Here is a 14863-nt window from a genome sequence, read left to right on the forward strand (position 1 = left end):
CAAGAAAAATAAGATGAACAAAATAAAAATGCTCCCTTCATAATTTAACAAGTGAGAGTTTACCTGTAATATATTTTAAACAACTCTGACAGAGAATTATAGCACAGGGCAAAACAGCAGTCCTCATCACAACGACTAAAAATAATTAAATGAGTAAAAAGAGAAATGCTGTCTATCTTCCAAAAGCGTGTATCCTATTAATACACACTATTTCCATTTAAATATTTTCATTAGTTGGCTAGGAATACGGAACTAGAGTTTTTATTTTATCATGGATCATAATTATTAAGTAAAGTTTTGCCTTCTCTTTTCTAAACTCAGTTTTCCTCAAGGGACAGTCAAAATATCATACTTAAATTATTAAATCTTGAAAATGGATATGCATGATAAGCTGTCAGTGTTCTTTTTCCTTTAAAATAAATACCTAATGAATCAGCTTGAAATAGTATCTGAACTATCCAAGTCCAGCCATAAAGGGGGTGTACTTTGAAGGGTTCTTCACCAAAAAACTGAGTAAGTTACAATTCCAGTTAACACGGCAAACCAGAAAAGGGTAACTAACACATTACCAACCACTATCAATTTAATGGTGATTAGTGCATTGAACTAATTTCTAGGAGAATGGAACACAGAAGGACTGAAATGAAGGAATGGCAATTTTTAAAGGAAGTGGAAAGGGTGCGAGAGCACAGGAGATTGAAAAGGCTTGGAGTGCAGAAAGGCAATACAGTAGTCCCCCCTTATCCCCAGTTTCACTTTCCATGGTTTCAGTTACCCGCAGTCAACCACGGTCTGAAAATATTAAATGAAAAATTCCAGAAATAAATAATTCACAAGTTTTAAATTGCTCGCCAGTGTGAGTAACTTGATAAACTCTCACGCCATCCCTCTTGATCTCGCCCAGGACGTGAATCATACCTTTGTCCAGCGTATCCATGCTGTATACGCTACCTGTCCCTTAGTCGCTTAGTAGCCCTCTCAGTTATCAGATCACTGTTATGGTATCAAGGTGCTTGCATTCAAGTAACCCTTATTTTACTCAATATGGCCCCAAAGCTAACTTTATTACTGTTATTGTTGTTAATCTCTTATTGTGCCTAATTTATAAATTAAACTTTATCATAGGTATATATGTATAGGGGATATCATAGCATAATTACAGTTCGATACTATCCATGGTTTTAGGCATCCACTGGGGGTCTTGAAAATTTATAAATATTATGAAATTGAAAAATAAAGCACAAAAATGTTTTTCAAGGAACAACGTCTGATAGTTCAGACTTCAACATATTCTAAAGACATAACCTCAAAAGAGTTTTTTAAAAGGAGGCTAATTCAAAATGTATCATGGTTTTAATTGTATGCTTATACTTCCAGCCTTAGATGAAAGAACTTCAGTAGATACTGCAAAATCCACATAGAACTAGGTTAATGATGTTGAAGACACATGTAGGGACGGCAACCATTTTGAACTTAGGTTCTGTGGCTTTGCACTTATGTTTTAATCAACAGTGTTGAAGGCTACTGTCCTTGTTCATGTATTTTAATAGTTTCATCAAGTGAATCTTATTTGTATTTACTTCCTGAAGCTATTTAAAATGAAGAGTGAAATTCTGAAAGTCTAGAATAGATAATAAATACGTACATCAAATCCAACTCAAGTATTGTTCCAATACATAATACAAGATCTTCATATTCAGTGAACCCAAAGCGTAAAACCAATGTCATCTCTATGAATGAAATATGTTAAGACTAATCCTGAGTAAGAACTATAACCATCCAAAAGTATCACAAAACAGCTTTTACCCAGTACTCTTGTGTCAAAAGCCTTTCATGTGAGACTCCTACAAGATCCACGTTTCCACAGCACAAAAATCAGTCACATTTCAGAACCTCACATTTATTCAACTAGAAGATCTGGGACACCCTGAGTAATATTAGAAGAATTTCAACAATGCTCACTAGGCTTGTCAGAGGTCAAGTACAGTGAATTACCATTTTGTTGTAAAGACATGAGATAATGTGTGAGCTCTATGATACACAATGAGTATTTAAAAGATATACAATAAAATTATAAAGACAAACTTCCATTTTGTAAGAATTGTACTGATTCCTTAGTATGTCCCTCACAGTAAAGAAGAACAATTATGTAGTAAGTACGATATGAATATACTAGAACTTGAGCCTGACTATATTCCAAGCTTCATCTAATTTTAAATGATCAAACAACAGCATTGCTGGGAGACAGGAAACTATGGCATTTTCACGATCCTACAAATAGGCAGAAAGAGGTCACTCTACAAGGTCAGCATGTGTACCACCAGATACCTTCAAGAAAAGAACTCCACATAAACGGCTACAGACAGTTCTGAAGGCAGTCCTTGTTAGCATAATTGCTCAAATAATACAAGTTTCTCCTTATACCTGCCCATTCTTGAGGATAAATGACTGATTAGACATATTATGTTTTCTTACAGCCATCAAAGAATTCAATTTAAAGAAAAGATTGAACATAGGTCATTAATCTTAGAACTACAACTAGTCTTAAGTAACAAGATCTCTTACAATGCGTAAGATTTTGCAAATAGAATGCAAATATATTTTGACCCCTGCGAAACATAGTAACTTCACTATGACAACCTAAATGAGAGATTTCTGATTATATGCTTGAGAGAGATTCTTTCCCTATGCTCCATCATCACTACCAAATTTAAGATCGAAAGTGCTAGGATAATTTGGTTATTTCCAACAATCAAAAGAGACCAATCTCATATGGGAATATTGGCCAATAATTAAGGAGATATCAGTTGCCTTAGCAACAGATTCTTTCCCAAATAAGCACTGTTTTCATTCAGCAGCCTTTAGCCAAAAGGCGAATTAAATCACTGAAATCAACAATTCCTTTGTTTAGCAAACAGAACAGCTTTCCAGGTCTCAAGAAAACAGACCCCTCACAGTTGGTCCAGGATTGCCCAAGGTAGCAGTTGTTAGCTGAATAAGCCAACCTCTTGAATTACAGGATTTTATCATCAAAACCACTGCTAACAGAACTGCTAGCTTTTGCCAAGGAAACACGACAAAAGAGAAAGCATCTCCTAAGTGATACTAATGAATATATTTACCTTTATTGATCTTAACCTTCCATAGAGAATGCATATGTGTGTTTCTGTCCACATATAAAGGTAGTTCCAGATGTCTAGGTTAGCAAAGGACTAATCAACTCATTCCATTAGCTAATAAATAGCTTCTTATACTTCAGTTTCTGGGTCTAAGAGCCTAACCTCTTATTAAAAAATTTTATAAATATTTCACAAAACTGAGAAAATGAATAGCTACATTTCTGACCAACTCTGCAACGTGAAGTCAGACACCGTACTGTCTAGAGAGGTTAAGCATTGCTCATTTCCTGATAAATAATAATAATAATAATTAATAAAGGCTACTATGACTGATCTTTCTCAATAGGGACACACACTTAAACTCCCAAGGGCTCCCCAGGTTAAAACTCTTGCCACAAAGTGCTTACATTCTAACTACACTCCATGATCACTGATGTCTTTATTTCAAGTTTTCTCCATAACAAATCACCTTACCTTTTCAATCTTATTCCACCACAACATTCTACTCTACAGTCATACTCCCTTCCCCGTACAGGCCCGCTTCTTCACCACTGGCCTGGGCTCCGGATTTCTCTTCTGGCAAGAAGACTCCGTCCTGCCCTCAAAGGTAGCAAGTGTCTGAATTGGTCTGTGTCAGGATCCAGTTCTGATGCCCAGAGTCAGCCTTTCCTGCCATTCTCTGACTTCCTACAGCCCTTCATATTCTCTCTCTTTCTCTGTCTCTGCCTTTCCCTCTCTCTCTTTTTGACTGTTTCCTTAATTTTTTTTATTATGGAAATAATACATGCTCTTCAAAATAAATTCAAATAATGTGGAAGTATACAAAACAAAAAAAGAAAAGGCCCTCTGGTTAGAGGCTTGTTCCCCAAAGGTAGTCAGTGTGAACTCTGGTGTGCAATTTTCAGGTATACTTTTTCTACATATATGCAAATATGTTTGGTTGGGTTTTTTTGCTTTGTTTTGTTTTCCATAAAAATGGGTCTTTGTTACTCTCTTACCTTTTCTCATGGCTACATAGAGAAAACTGAGTTAAAAAAATTTAAATACAAAAGAATGAATTCCCTGAATCCATCCTATCCCACAGATGGAACTGTACATATGCACTTTTTATTTCTTACCCCAACTACTTCGTTCCACCCTTGCCCAATACTATACCATTTCCTTTTCCATTTATAAAAAATGAACAAGATCCAATACTATCATATTTATTTTTATAATCATGAAAAATAAACAGAGACAAAGTATTTCCAGTGAAACAAATGTCTAGTTATCTATCGACATCCTCAATATTAACTGAGGTGAAATACTCAATCAGCTAATAAGATTTAAAACCATGCCTTCTGAAGATATCTGAAACCAGCTTTCTAATTTACTTTGGAGTCTTTACAACTGTATTTTGTTTTAATTCATATTTTGTCTTATTTTTAACAAAGGAATCATAACAAATATAATGCATCTATGAACAATAAATGGGGATATTCTCCCTTTCCTAATTTAAAAAGCCCCAAACTGAAAATGGCTAAGGTTCTTGGGGAGCAGATAATTCTAGACAAAAGCTGACACTTAACTTCTAAATCCACTATTGCACTGATAATGCCACAAATTATGCCAACAAATAACACTGCTAAGAGCACCAAAGGTTCTTACTTATGAGTAAATGAGTATATCAGAGTCCCAGATGCCTGCAAATTAGACTTAAATGGCCAATAGAACTATTTACATTATCATGGGTTACTATTATTCACTTAAATGTCATTTTCCAAGTCCAAAACTGGGACAACTACTTTTGTGACTTTACAAATTTATCTATGATGAGGCTAGATAATTCATAGTCCCCTAGGAATGTACAAGACCACCAGATATTAATTAACTCTACCTCAAAGGCTTGGTTATCTTATGCACAGAACTGAAAAGCAAGGATATTCACCTCTCATCATCAGCTAATATTTATTGAGTGCCTGCAGGGCATATGGCAATGTACAAGTCACCTATTTGTACCTTGCCAAGGGTGGGCTCTAAAGACTGTAGTAGTCAAAAGTGGAAAATGCTGTTGTTACTCTGTGAAATATACACGAAATCTGACCATATTTTCTACTGAGCTCCACTTACACATAGGTAATAAAGCAGGGTGCCTGTGTTTCTTTGAATCATTGGGGAGTGTTTACCTTTAACCCTCACTCACTAAACAACAGCTGTTCTTCTCTTCAAGTATTGACAATCCTGTGCAATAGTGTCTGAAAAATATGACTGCTGAATACTCTTTATTGTTATATGATAGTAAGGGATCAATTCATTTAAAGAGCATTGATTTATTCTAGAGGAAAAGTATAATATGCTGGTTAAATTAATAGTCAAATCTTTAGATCGGTCAATATAAAGGATACTGTAAAATTTACTGAGGTCTTTTGTACTTCTGTCTTTTACGACAGAAATCTGAAAAACTTCAAATGCTTTGACATCTTAAAAATTATAAACTTGGTTATGGCCCAGTGCAACCATGGCCTTATTCAGAATACAAGAGGGAAAAAACTTTGCTTAATTTAAGGTGTAGGCTTATTTACTGCTCTTTAGTTTGAGTTACTAGATATTGGATTTCATAAGAAAGCAAGAGATTCTGCCAAAAAGTGATTACATATGGAAGAAATCTAACTTAATCATTAATAAAAATGAAACTGGAGCTATTCAACAGCAGCCCGATGAATGAGTAAAACTTTTGGCCAGTCTTGTTCACTGGTGGCTGTCTTTTTGGTTTCATACTAATTGGGAATGAAAAATGTGCACTCCACTGCCTGCTACGCTGTGACAGCTGCTAAAGAATGGGGCCTGATCAGATATTTCAGCTTGGGTCCAAATCTGCCTTGCTCACATAACTGGCCAACCACTAGTAGTGAGTAAAAATTGCTTCTGACTGACATCCTTGGCCATGAATAAATGACAGTATCGAAATTAACGCTACAAAGGCTTTTAAAAATCCAAAAGGAGTCAAGATACCAGAATCAAGTGACAACATTTTTGACAATATATTTTTACCACCTGTTTTACATATTATAAAACTGTAATAAAATTTTTTTGTAAAAATGTTACATATATGTACTTTTTTATGCTCAGGCCCACAACTCTTCTGGAAAACTGCAGAGGCATTTGTTCCTCAATGAAAAAGTAGAATTTTCAATTTTCAGTTTTGATTTTACATGGATGCGGACACAATCAGGGTCTGTACATGATCTCACTACACCTGACATTCATTCAAAAGATATTTCCTGATATGGGTGAGAACACTAAGTCAAAAAGATCCAGTTTTTGCCTTCAAGGAGCTCTCCAACTAGTGATGATGTGCTAGTCAGGATGTGTGTCTCACACAGTGAGAGACACAGAATATTGCTACAAGAGCTTCTCAGAGGGGCACCCAACCCGGCAGGGAGAGGAGATGAGATGGGTCAGAGAAAACTTCCTGGGGATGTTTTTCAATCTTTTAATTTATTCATTATAAATTGTATCTAAACCTATGTGCCGTAACAGAGCCTGTCTTTCCTATACTGATTAGTATGTTTTAGGTGACTCTAATCCATAGTCCTTAAAAGAAACCACATTCTCTTGGTACAATTTAAAGTGCTAAAGGAAAAAGACTTTAAAAATATTTCTATTTCTTTGCAAGAAGTGATCCTTCCTAACCTTTCAGTGCACTACTGTCTTAGAACCACGATGAAGCTCCAGAAGAGCTGTTTTCTATTATTCCTCCACATCTTATCCTGTGATGCTCTTCAATCATTTTAAACATAGAGGACAGAGAAGTAGGCAGTGTGGAGAGTAAACTGACAAACTAGCCACTCAGGTTACAAAACACTTCACACCCTTTCCAGACAAAGAGCTTGCCACATAATCTGCTGCAGAACACTAGAAAAATTTAAATCACTCTTTAGCAAACTTCTCAAACTGCAGGAACATATAGAAACTGCTGTTAAAAAAAAAATATATATATATATATATATAGTGATACACCCATCAATATAACAGTTGTGCTGTTTTTTCTTCATCTGACCCACCTTTTGTTGATGGCTACTAAACTGAATTTGCTGCAGTTTATAAGGGATGTAAAGAAAAAAGGATGGAACATCCATATTATCCACTGTTTTTAATAACCCCTTTTCCCAGATATTTTTATGCTACCCAAAGAGACTACATCTGAGGCAATATCTCTTACGCACCTCACCCCTCCTAACTCCCAGAGTTTACCATACCCTCCTGTAATACTCCTGTACTGTCTACGCTGTCACATCAGAATTTAAACTTTTACGCTTAGAGAGAACCTGAGCCCCTGTGGCTCAGAAAATAAAATGGCTTTCCTAAGGTCACACAGCTAATTAAAGACAAGATAAGTATTATTATCAATGTCCGCTAATTCCTTTGTTGCTTGGAATTCTCAAGCAAAAAACTGTCTCTAGTCCCCCAAAGTAAGAACAAGAAGACAACAAAGTCTATTCTGCCCTGAATTTCTCTAATATCTGTTTCATTTCATTAAATTAAAAACAATCTAACACTTTGAACTACATCTTAACATTGAAAAAGTTTTCATTTTTATATCCTAGTCTTTTGAGGTATTAACATCTCACATTCTGTATGCATTATCCCTTGGCAAAACACATTTTTAAAATTTGGACCAAATCCTAGAGAATGAGAGCATCTCAACTTTTTATATCAACAGAGGGAAGAAAAAAAAAGTGAGGTGGTTTCTCTCTTTTGCCCACCTAAACATAAAAGAAATATATTAAAATACCATTCACAGAATTTCAAGGGGACACAATTCAAAGGATAATAATAAATGCAAGCCACCAAGAATTGACATTTCCATGACCTAAGCTTGTTGTACACTGTACCTCCCGCTCATGTCTACTGACATCCAGGAGTAAACCCTAAGGGAGTTGTTTTGAGTGAGGGTTTCTGTATGTCTCTTTCAATAGGAATACAAAGTGACAGAAAAATAACTCAAAATTGCTATAAAATGAATGGTATTTCCAAATGCGCAAGCAAACAACATGCACTTTAATGTAACACATTTCTTTTTATTTGGCAGTAAGTTAAAACATATGTTGTTTGAAGTTTATATAAAATGGATGAAAAGGTGTTATTTGTGTTAAAAATGAAACCAAATTACTAAGTGGTTTAAAATCCATGGCTTTTATTATCCAAATGTAGCCAGTTAAAAGTAATGTCACTTGAAGAGTAAAAATAAATTAGAGTCAACAGTTACTGGTTTGCTTGGTTGTTGTTTTTTTTGTTTTTCGATGAAGGAAATAAACAAAGTAAAAACCTTCAAAAATATGCACTTAGTCATTACAATTTCACAATTTTCTTTAACACAATTCCAAAAAACAAACAACAAAGAAATTTAGTTACCCCTTAAAATCAAGTACAAATATTTTTTCCTGAAGGCTTTTTCTTCTATAAATCACCAAAGAAAGAGCTGTCAAAAGCTTAGTCTTACTTCAAAAAAGGAAAAGTCAATGGCAGCAGGTAAAAATCAGGCGGTCAAAATGTCCTCATCGACTTGCCCTGGGAAAACTCTCATCAAGAAGAAAAGAACAAAAAGCAAAAATCATTATTATCAAATAAATTATTTTTACCATCAATAGTTTGATAGTGCTTTGCAAAACAAATAAAAACAAGAAGATGTACTTTTGCGTTGTTTAAATACAAAAGATGGAGAAAGAACAGGTTTACAAACAGGTCAGGGAGCATAGAAGAAATTAAAAACTAAAACTTAAAAATGAAAAGAAGTTTTGCTACTTAGTTTTGAAATACACAGTATATCCAAAGACATTTGTTTCTTAGAGTTAAGGTCCCTGACATGGGTGGCTTTCTTCTAAAGTTCTTTTCTATAACTTATTTAGGACTCAAAGTAATTTATTTTCTGTTGACTATTGCTTAACATAGCAAAACACAAGATACAATATGTGCCCAAAAGATCAGATAACTTAGCTCTAATAAATACAATCAAAGAAGCATGTTCTGCTACAATAAATCCTTAAAGTAGGTACAAGTGCCTTAAGGGAAAGCCTATATTTTTATGTACTCTATGAAGAACTGTATGCCATACTGAGCACAGATAAATAGGAAATAAAAATATTTTCTCATGAATTGCATCATCATCACTGATTGGCACTGAAGATGGACCAAGTGGTGAAGAAGAGCCAACCTACAAACTGTGAGTTAATATTTTTATAAACTATGCAATTACCCTATGAATAGCTCAATTAAATTGATTTTTGTATTAAAAGAATTAATTTATTAAATTAAGACATTTTAAATATTCCATAATTTTTGTAACCCTGTTTTGGTATTCTCTTCGTTTTTTAATACTGGAAACCAATGGTGTACCACAGAACAGAGCATCATAGGAATGGTCTACTCCAGTAGAGAGAAATATTTTATAGCAGCATTTTAAGAAACTGTTGGCACATGGTGATAATCAAAAGCATATCAACTTTTAATTTTATTAGTTTTTAAAATTCTCTAACACCCCTTATTGCCCTTGACTGGACCTCCGCAACAACTCCCCCCAAGCCCTTGGCCTGCTCACCTCAAAAAATGGAAATAGCTAGGACCCTGTCACAATCTCTGGCATACTCTCCACTTATTTATCCTTCTTAAGAACCTCATCACTGTTTTCTTTTCTTCCTTTTTCTCCTCTTGTTTGTTCAATTTTAAGCATTTTGCAAAGGAGATAGGAAAGCTAGATTTAGATCTCATTAAATTATTAGGCTGGAATGAGGAGAAGTAAAACTAAAAAACTGCTCATTTAGTAAAATACTGCTCTCAGAACATGAGTTATAACTCACATGTACTCAAAATCCAAAATATTTCAAAAGGAAGATAAATACTCAGAACTTTCAGTTGCTAGAAAAATGAGAAGTAAGTTGTTGAAAATTAAATAAACACTTTTGGAACAGTCTGATTCAAGAGCACCTAACTACTGCAAAGTAATCAGTATGTTTTCCTTTTCATACAACATATATGTGTGAAAAAGGATTTTCACATTTCTCTGCATTAAATGCAAAATATAATAATATAATGGTATGTTTCACCTAGTATGCAGATCCAACTATGAAACATTGTCCTTATATTAAATGAATGTGTAATAAGACATAAAAACACTATTCTCATTGAAAGGCTTTTTAAACTTCATTTTAAGTTGAATTCTTCTTGTTCTTTCAACAATAATCTAATTGTTCTAATATGTTACCATTATTTCTTCCATTCTGTCATAAAGTTTTCAAAGCATAAGAATTACAATTGCTACTTCAACAGCAATTAGTTTGTAAAGTGTTTGTTTATTTTCCTGGCAATTTTTTTTTTTTTAAATATGATAGCAGAGTTTTTCTTTCTTCGTTTTTTAGGAAGATTGGCCCTGAGCTAACATCTGTTGCCAATCTTCCTCTTTTCTTTTTTTTCTCCTGGTTGTAAGTTCTTCTAGTTCTTCTATGTGGGATGCCACCACTGCATGATTTGATGAGTGATGGGTAGGTCTGTGCCCAGGATCCGAACTGGCAAACCCCAGGCCACCAAAGCAGAGGGCATGAACTTAACCACTCTGCCACAGGGCCGGCCCCTTTCTGTCAATTTTAATCCAACTATTACAATCCACTATTATATCTCATGTATTCATTTTGGAGTTCTGCCATGACATCATAATATAGAAAGTATTTCATGGACAAACAGATCTGGAAACCATTTAACTAGAGGAAGAGTGATAAACTTCCAAAATTAAATAGTACAGCAAAATAAGGAAACACTGTCTACAAAATATTAGCAAATTGAATACAACAATACATTAAAATGATCAAGTGGCATTTATTCCAGGGATGTACGGATGGTTCAACATCTGCAAATCAATCAAAGTGATACACCACATTAACAAAATGAAGAATAAAACTCACATGGTCATCTCAATAGATACAGAGAAAGCATTTGACAAGATACAGCATCCGTTTATGATAAAAACTTCAAATAAAATGAGTATAGAAGGAAAGTACCTCAACATGATAAAGTCATATGTGGGAAACCCACAGCTAATATCATTCTCAATGGAGAAAAACTGAAAGCCAGACAAGGATGCCCACTTTCACCACTCTTATTTAACATAGTATTGGAAGTCCTAGCCAGAGCAATCCAGAAAGAAGAAGAAATAAAAAGGATCCAAATTGGAAAAGAAGAAGTGAAACTGTCACTATTTGCAGATGACATGATTTTATATATAGAAAACCCTAAAGAATCCACCAAAAAACTTTTAGAAATAATAAATGAATACGGTCAAGTTGCAGGATAAAAAATCAACATACAAAAATCAGTTGTGTTTCTATATACTAACAACAAAGTAGCAGAAAGAGAAATAAAGAATACAATCCCATTGATAATTGCAACAGAAAGAATAAAATACCTAGGAATAAACTTAACCAAAGAGGTGAAAGATCTGTACACTGAAAACTATAAAACATTGTTGAAAGAAATTGAAGAAGACACCAAGAAATAGAAAGATATTCCGTGTTCGGGGATTGGAAGAATTAACATAGGTAAAATGCCCATACTTCCTAAAGCAATCTACAGATTCAATGCAGTCCCCATCAAAGTTCCAATGACATTTTTCACAGAAATAGAACAAAGAATCCTAAAATTTATATGGAACAACAAAAACCCCAAATAGCCAAAGAAATGTTGAGAACAGAGAACAAAGCTGGAGGTATCACACTCTCTGATTTCAAAATATACTACAAAGCTATAGTAACCAAAACAGCATGGTCCTGGCACAAAAAACAGACACAGAGATCAATGGAACAGAATCGAGAGCCCAGAAATAAACCCACACAACTATGGACAGAAATTTTCAAGAAGGGAGCCAAGAACATACAGTGGAGAAAGGAAAGTCTCTTCAATATATGGTGTTGGGAAAATTGGACAGCCACACGCAAAAGAATGAACGTATATCATTCTCTCACATCATACAAAAAAATTAACTCAAAATAGATTAAAGACTTGAATGTAAGACCTGAAACCATGAAACTACTGGAAGAAAACATAGGCAGTACACTCCTCGACATCAGTCTTAGCAGCATATTTTCAAGTGCCACGTCTGACTAGGCAAGGGAAACAACAGAAAAAATAAACAAATGGGACTATATCAAACTAAAGAGCTTCCACGCATCAAAGGAAACCATCAACAAAACCAAAAGACAACCTAACAATTGGGAGAAGATATTTGCCAACCATATATCTGATAAGGGGTTAATATCCAAAACATATAAAGAACTCATACATCTCAACAACAAAAAAACTAACAACACAATTAAAAAATGGGCAAAAGATCCAAACAGACATTTCTCCAAAGAAGATATACAGATGGCCAACAGGTACATGAAAGGATGTTCAACATCATTAACTATCAGGGAAATGCAAATCAAAACTACAATGAGATATCACCTCACTCTGGTCAGAATGGCTATAATTAACAAGACAGGAAACAACAAGTGTTGGAGAGGATGTAGAGAGAAGGCAACTCTCATATACTGCTGGTGGGAGTACAATTTGGTGCAGCCACTATGGAAAACAGTATCGAGATTCCTCAAAAAATTAAGAATAGAACTACCATACTATCCAGTTATTCCACTGCTGGGTATTTATACAAAGAACATGAAAACACAAATGCCTAAAGATACAAGCACCCCATGTTCATTGCAGCATTACTCACAATAGTCAACACTTGGAAGCAACCTAGGTGCCCATCAACAGACGAATGGATAAAGAAGATGTGGTATATACACACAATGGAATACTACTCAGCCATGAGAAACAATGAAATCTAGCCATTTGTGACAACACGGATGGACCTTAAGGGTATTATGCCAAGCGAAATAAGTCAGAGGGAGAAAGTTAAATACCACATGATCTCAATCATATGTAGAAGATAAAAACAACAACAATCAATCACATAGACACAGAAATTGGATTGGTGATTACCAGAGGGGAAGGCGAGAGGGAGGAGGGTGAAAAGGGTGATAAGACTCACCTGCATGGTGATGAAGTGTAATTAGTCTCTGGGTGGTGAACAGGATGTAATCTACACAAGTCGAAATATAATGATGTACACCTGAAATTTTTTTTTTAAAAAGTCGTTTTGTAAATTCTCACTTGAGTGCCTGGAAAAGAATCTGTCATGCATTGCTTTGTTGCACAATAAACAGTCAACATTTGCAAGTAAAAAAAAAAAAAGGAAAACACTGCCTAGTGAAATTAGTTCAAATTTAGAAAAATAAACCAAAATTAGAGTTATCAATAAATATTTTAAATGTGCCTAATAAAACTAAGTCTTTTCTAATACATAACAAATATCCTTGAGCTTAAAAAATGTCCTGACTCCATATTTCATAGCAACACAATTGAGTATCACTTTAAAAGTAAGTTATTAAAATAATAGTCAAATAGTACTGAATTATGTACTGGTAAATTTACACATCTCATAGTCCTAAAAATAGACAACTGATACATATGAAAAAAAAGTGTTTTTTGGAGACCTAATACCATTAATGTTGGTATGAGACACACATTTCATGCCATTCTTTCTTCTAAAACATTTCTCATACAATTATATTTGAAAAACCTCAACTTTAGAGCTCTTACACACTATAAAAACCTTTACAAAGCTACTGTGAATATGAGGCAGAAACCACCCATCAGCCAAGTGTGCCATGATATAAAGAAAATACCAAAGAGCATTTGGAATCTGGCCTGTAGACCATGAATATGAAAATCTACCTGCTTAAGCAGAATTACTTCATTGAGGAAGATGTGATGTCAAAGTGGTTAGAAAAGATGACAACTGAAATCACGGGAGAGCCACTATATTGAGAACTGTGGGAATTTCTAAAATAAAGGGCCTCATGATCTTCTATCCATTTGAATGCACAAAATGATGAAATTCAAGGACTTGCATCCATTTCACATATCTCGTCCCAGCACATAGATTGTGTCTATGACTGCCTTCACACAACAACCAATACAAAAGAAAGAATTTCATTTGTCTCCACTCTCGTTATCTGGTTTTGGCATTGTCATTAAACAGTCTGTATTTGTGGTATGACATAGACATCTGTTCTTATGACTCCAATGCCAAAATTTCACTTTTTAAAAACACAGTTAATTTGACAGAAAGTATACCAATGGTGAAAATACAAAATTCAAGCCTGGCTTCTCTACTTGATTAGAATTAAGACTATAGTTCATATTTCAATTTTATGCAACAAAGGAAATATCAAAATCTCAAAACATTTGAGAATCTATTATGTATAATAACTTTGCTATGAAGTTCCTTTTTCAGCTGTAAATGATTTAAATGCAATTTGAAAATATCACTAAGCTTTATGTTATGAGGGAAAAAATGACTTCATGTTTTTATAGAGTAACCAGAGACTTTCAAGCACACTGTTACTTTGGGAAAAGTGCTATGTTCTAGAACCAAGAATACCAGACCTTTTCGAAAGTTTCTGTTTTATTGTAAAACTTAACCACCACAACAAAAGGCAAGTGACTAAAAGAGTCTCAAATTCCCCATCCTAATTTTCAGTGCTAACAAGAATTATATATTTCAAAATGATCCAATCTATCTATAAAATCGTTAAACACGGGCACTGGTTAATGTTATGAACATTTGACTTGCAGTCATTCATGTGATTATTTTATTCAGTTCCAGCCACTAT

At 34.4% G+C, this 14863-nt stretch overlaps 1 protein-coding gene across 5 annotated transcripts in view; it reads right to left on the bottom strand.

Moving 5' to 3' along the window:
* The window catches only part of CAMKMT (calmodulin-lysine N-methyltransferase), a 371765-nt gene that overhangs the window by 235711 nt on the left and 121191 nt on the right, over positions 1 to 14863 (bottom strand). The gene's annotated exons all lie outside the window — the stretch shown is intronic.

The sequence above is a fragment of the Equus caballus genome, chromosome 15 (genome assembly GCF_041296265.1).
Source record: "Equus caballus isolate H_3958 breed thoroughbred chromosome 15, TB-T2T, whole genome shotgun sequence".
In the NCBI taxonomy this organism is placed as follows: domain Eukaryota; kingdom Metazoa; phylum Chordata; class Mammalia; order Perissodactyla; family Equidae; genus Equus; species Equus caballus.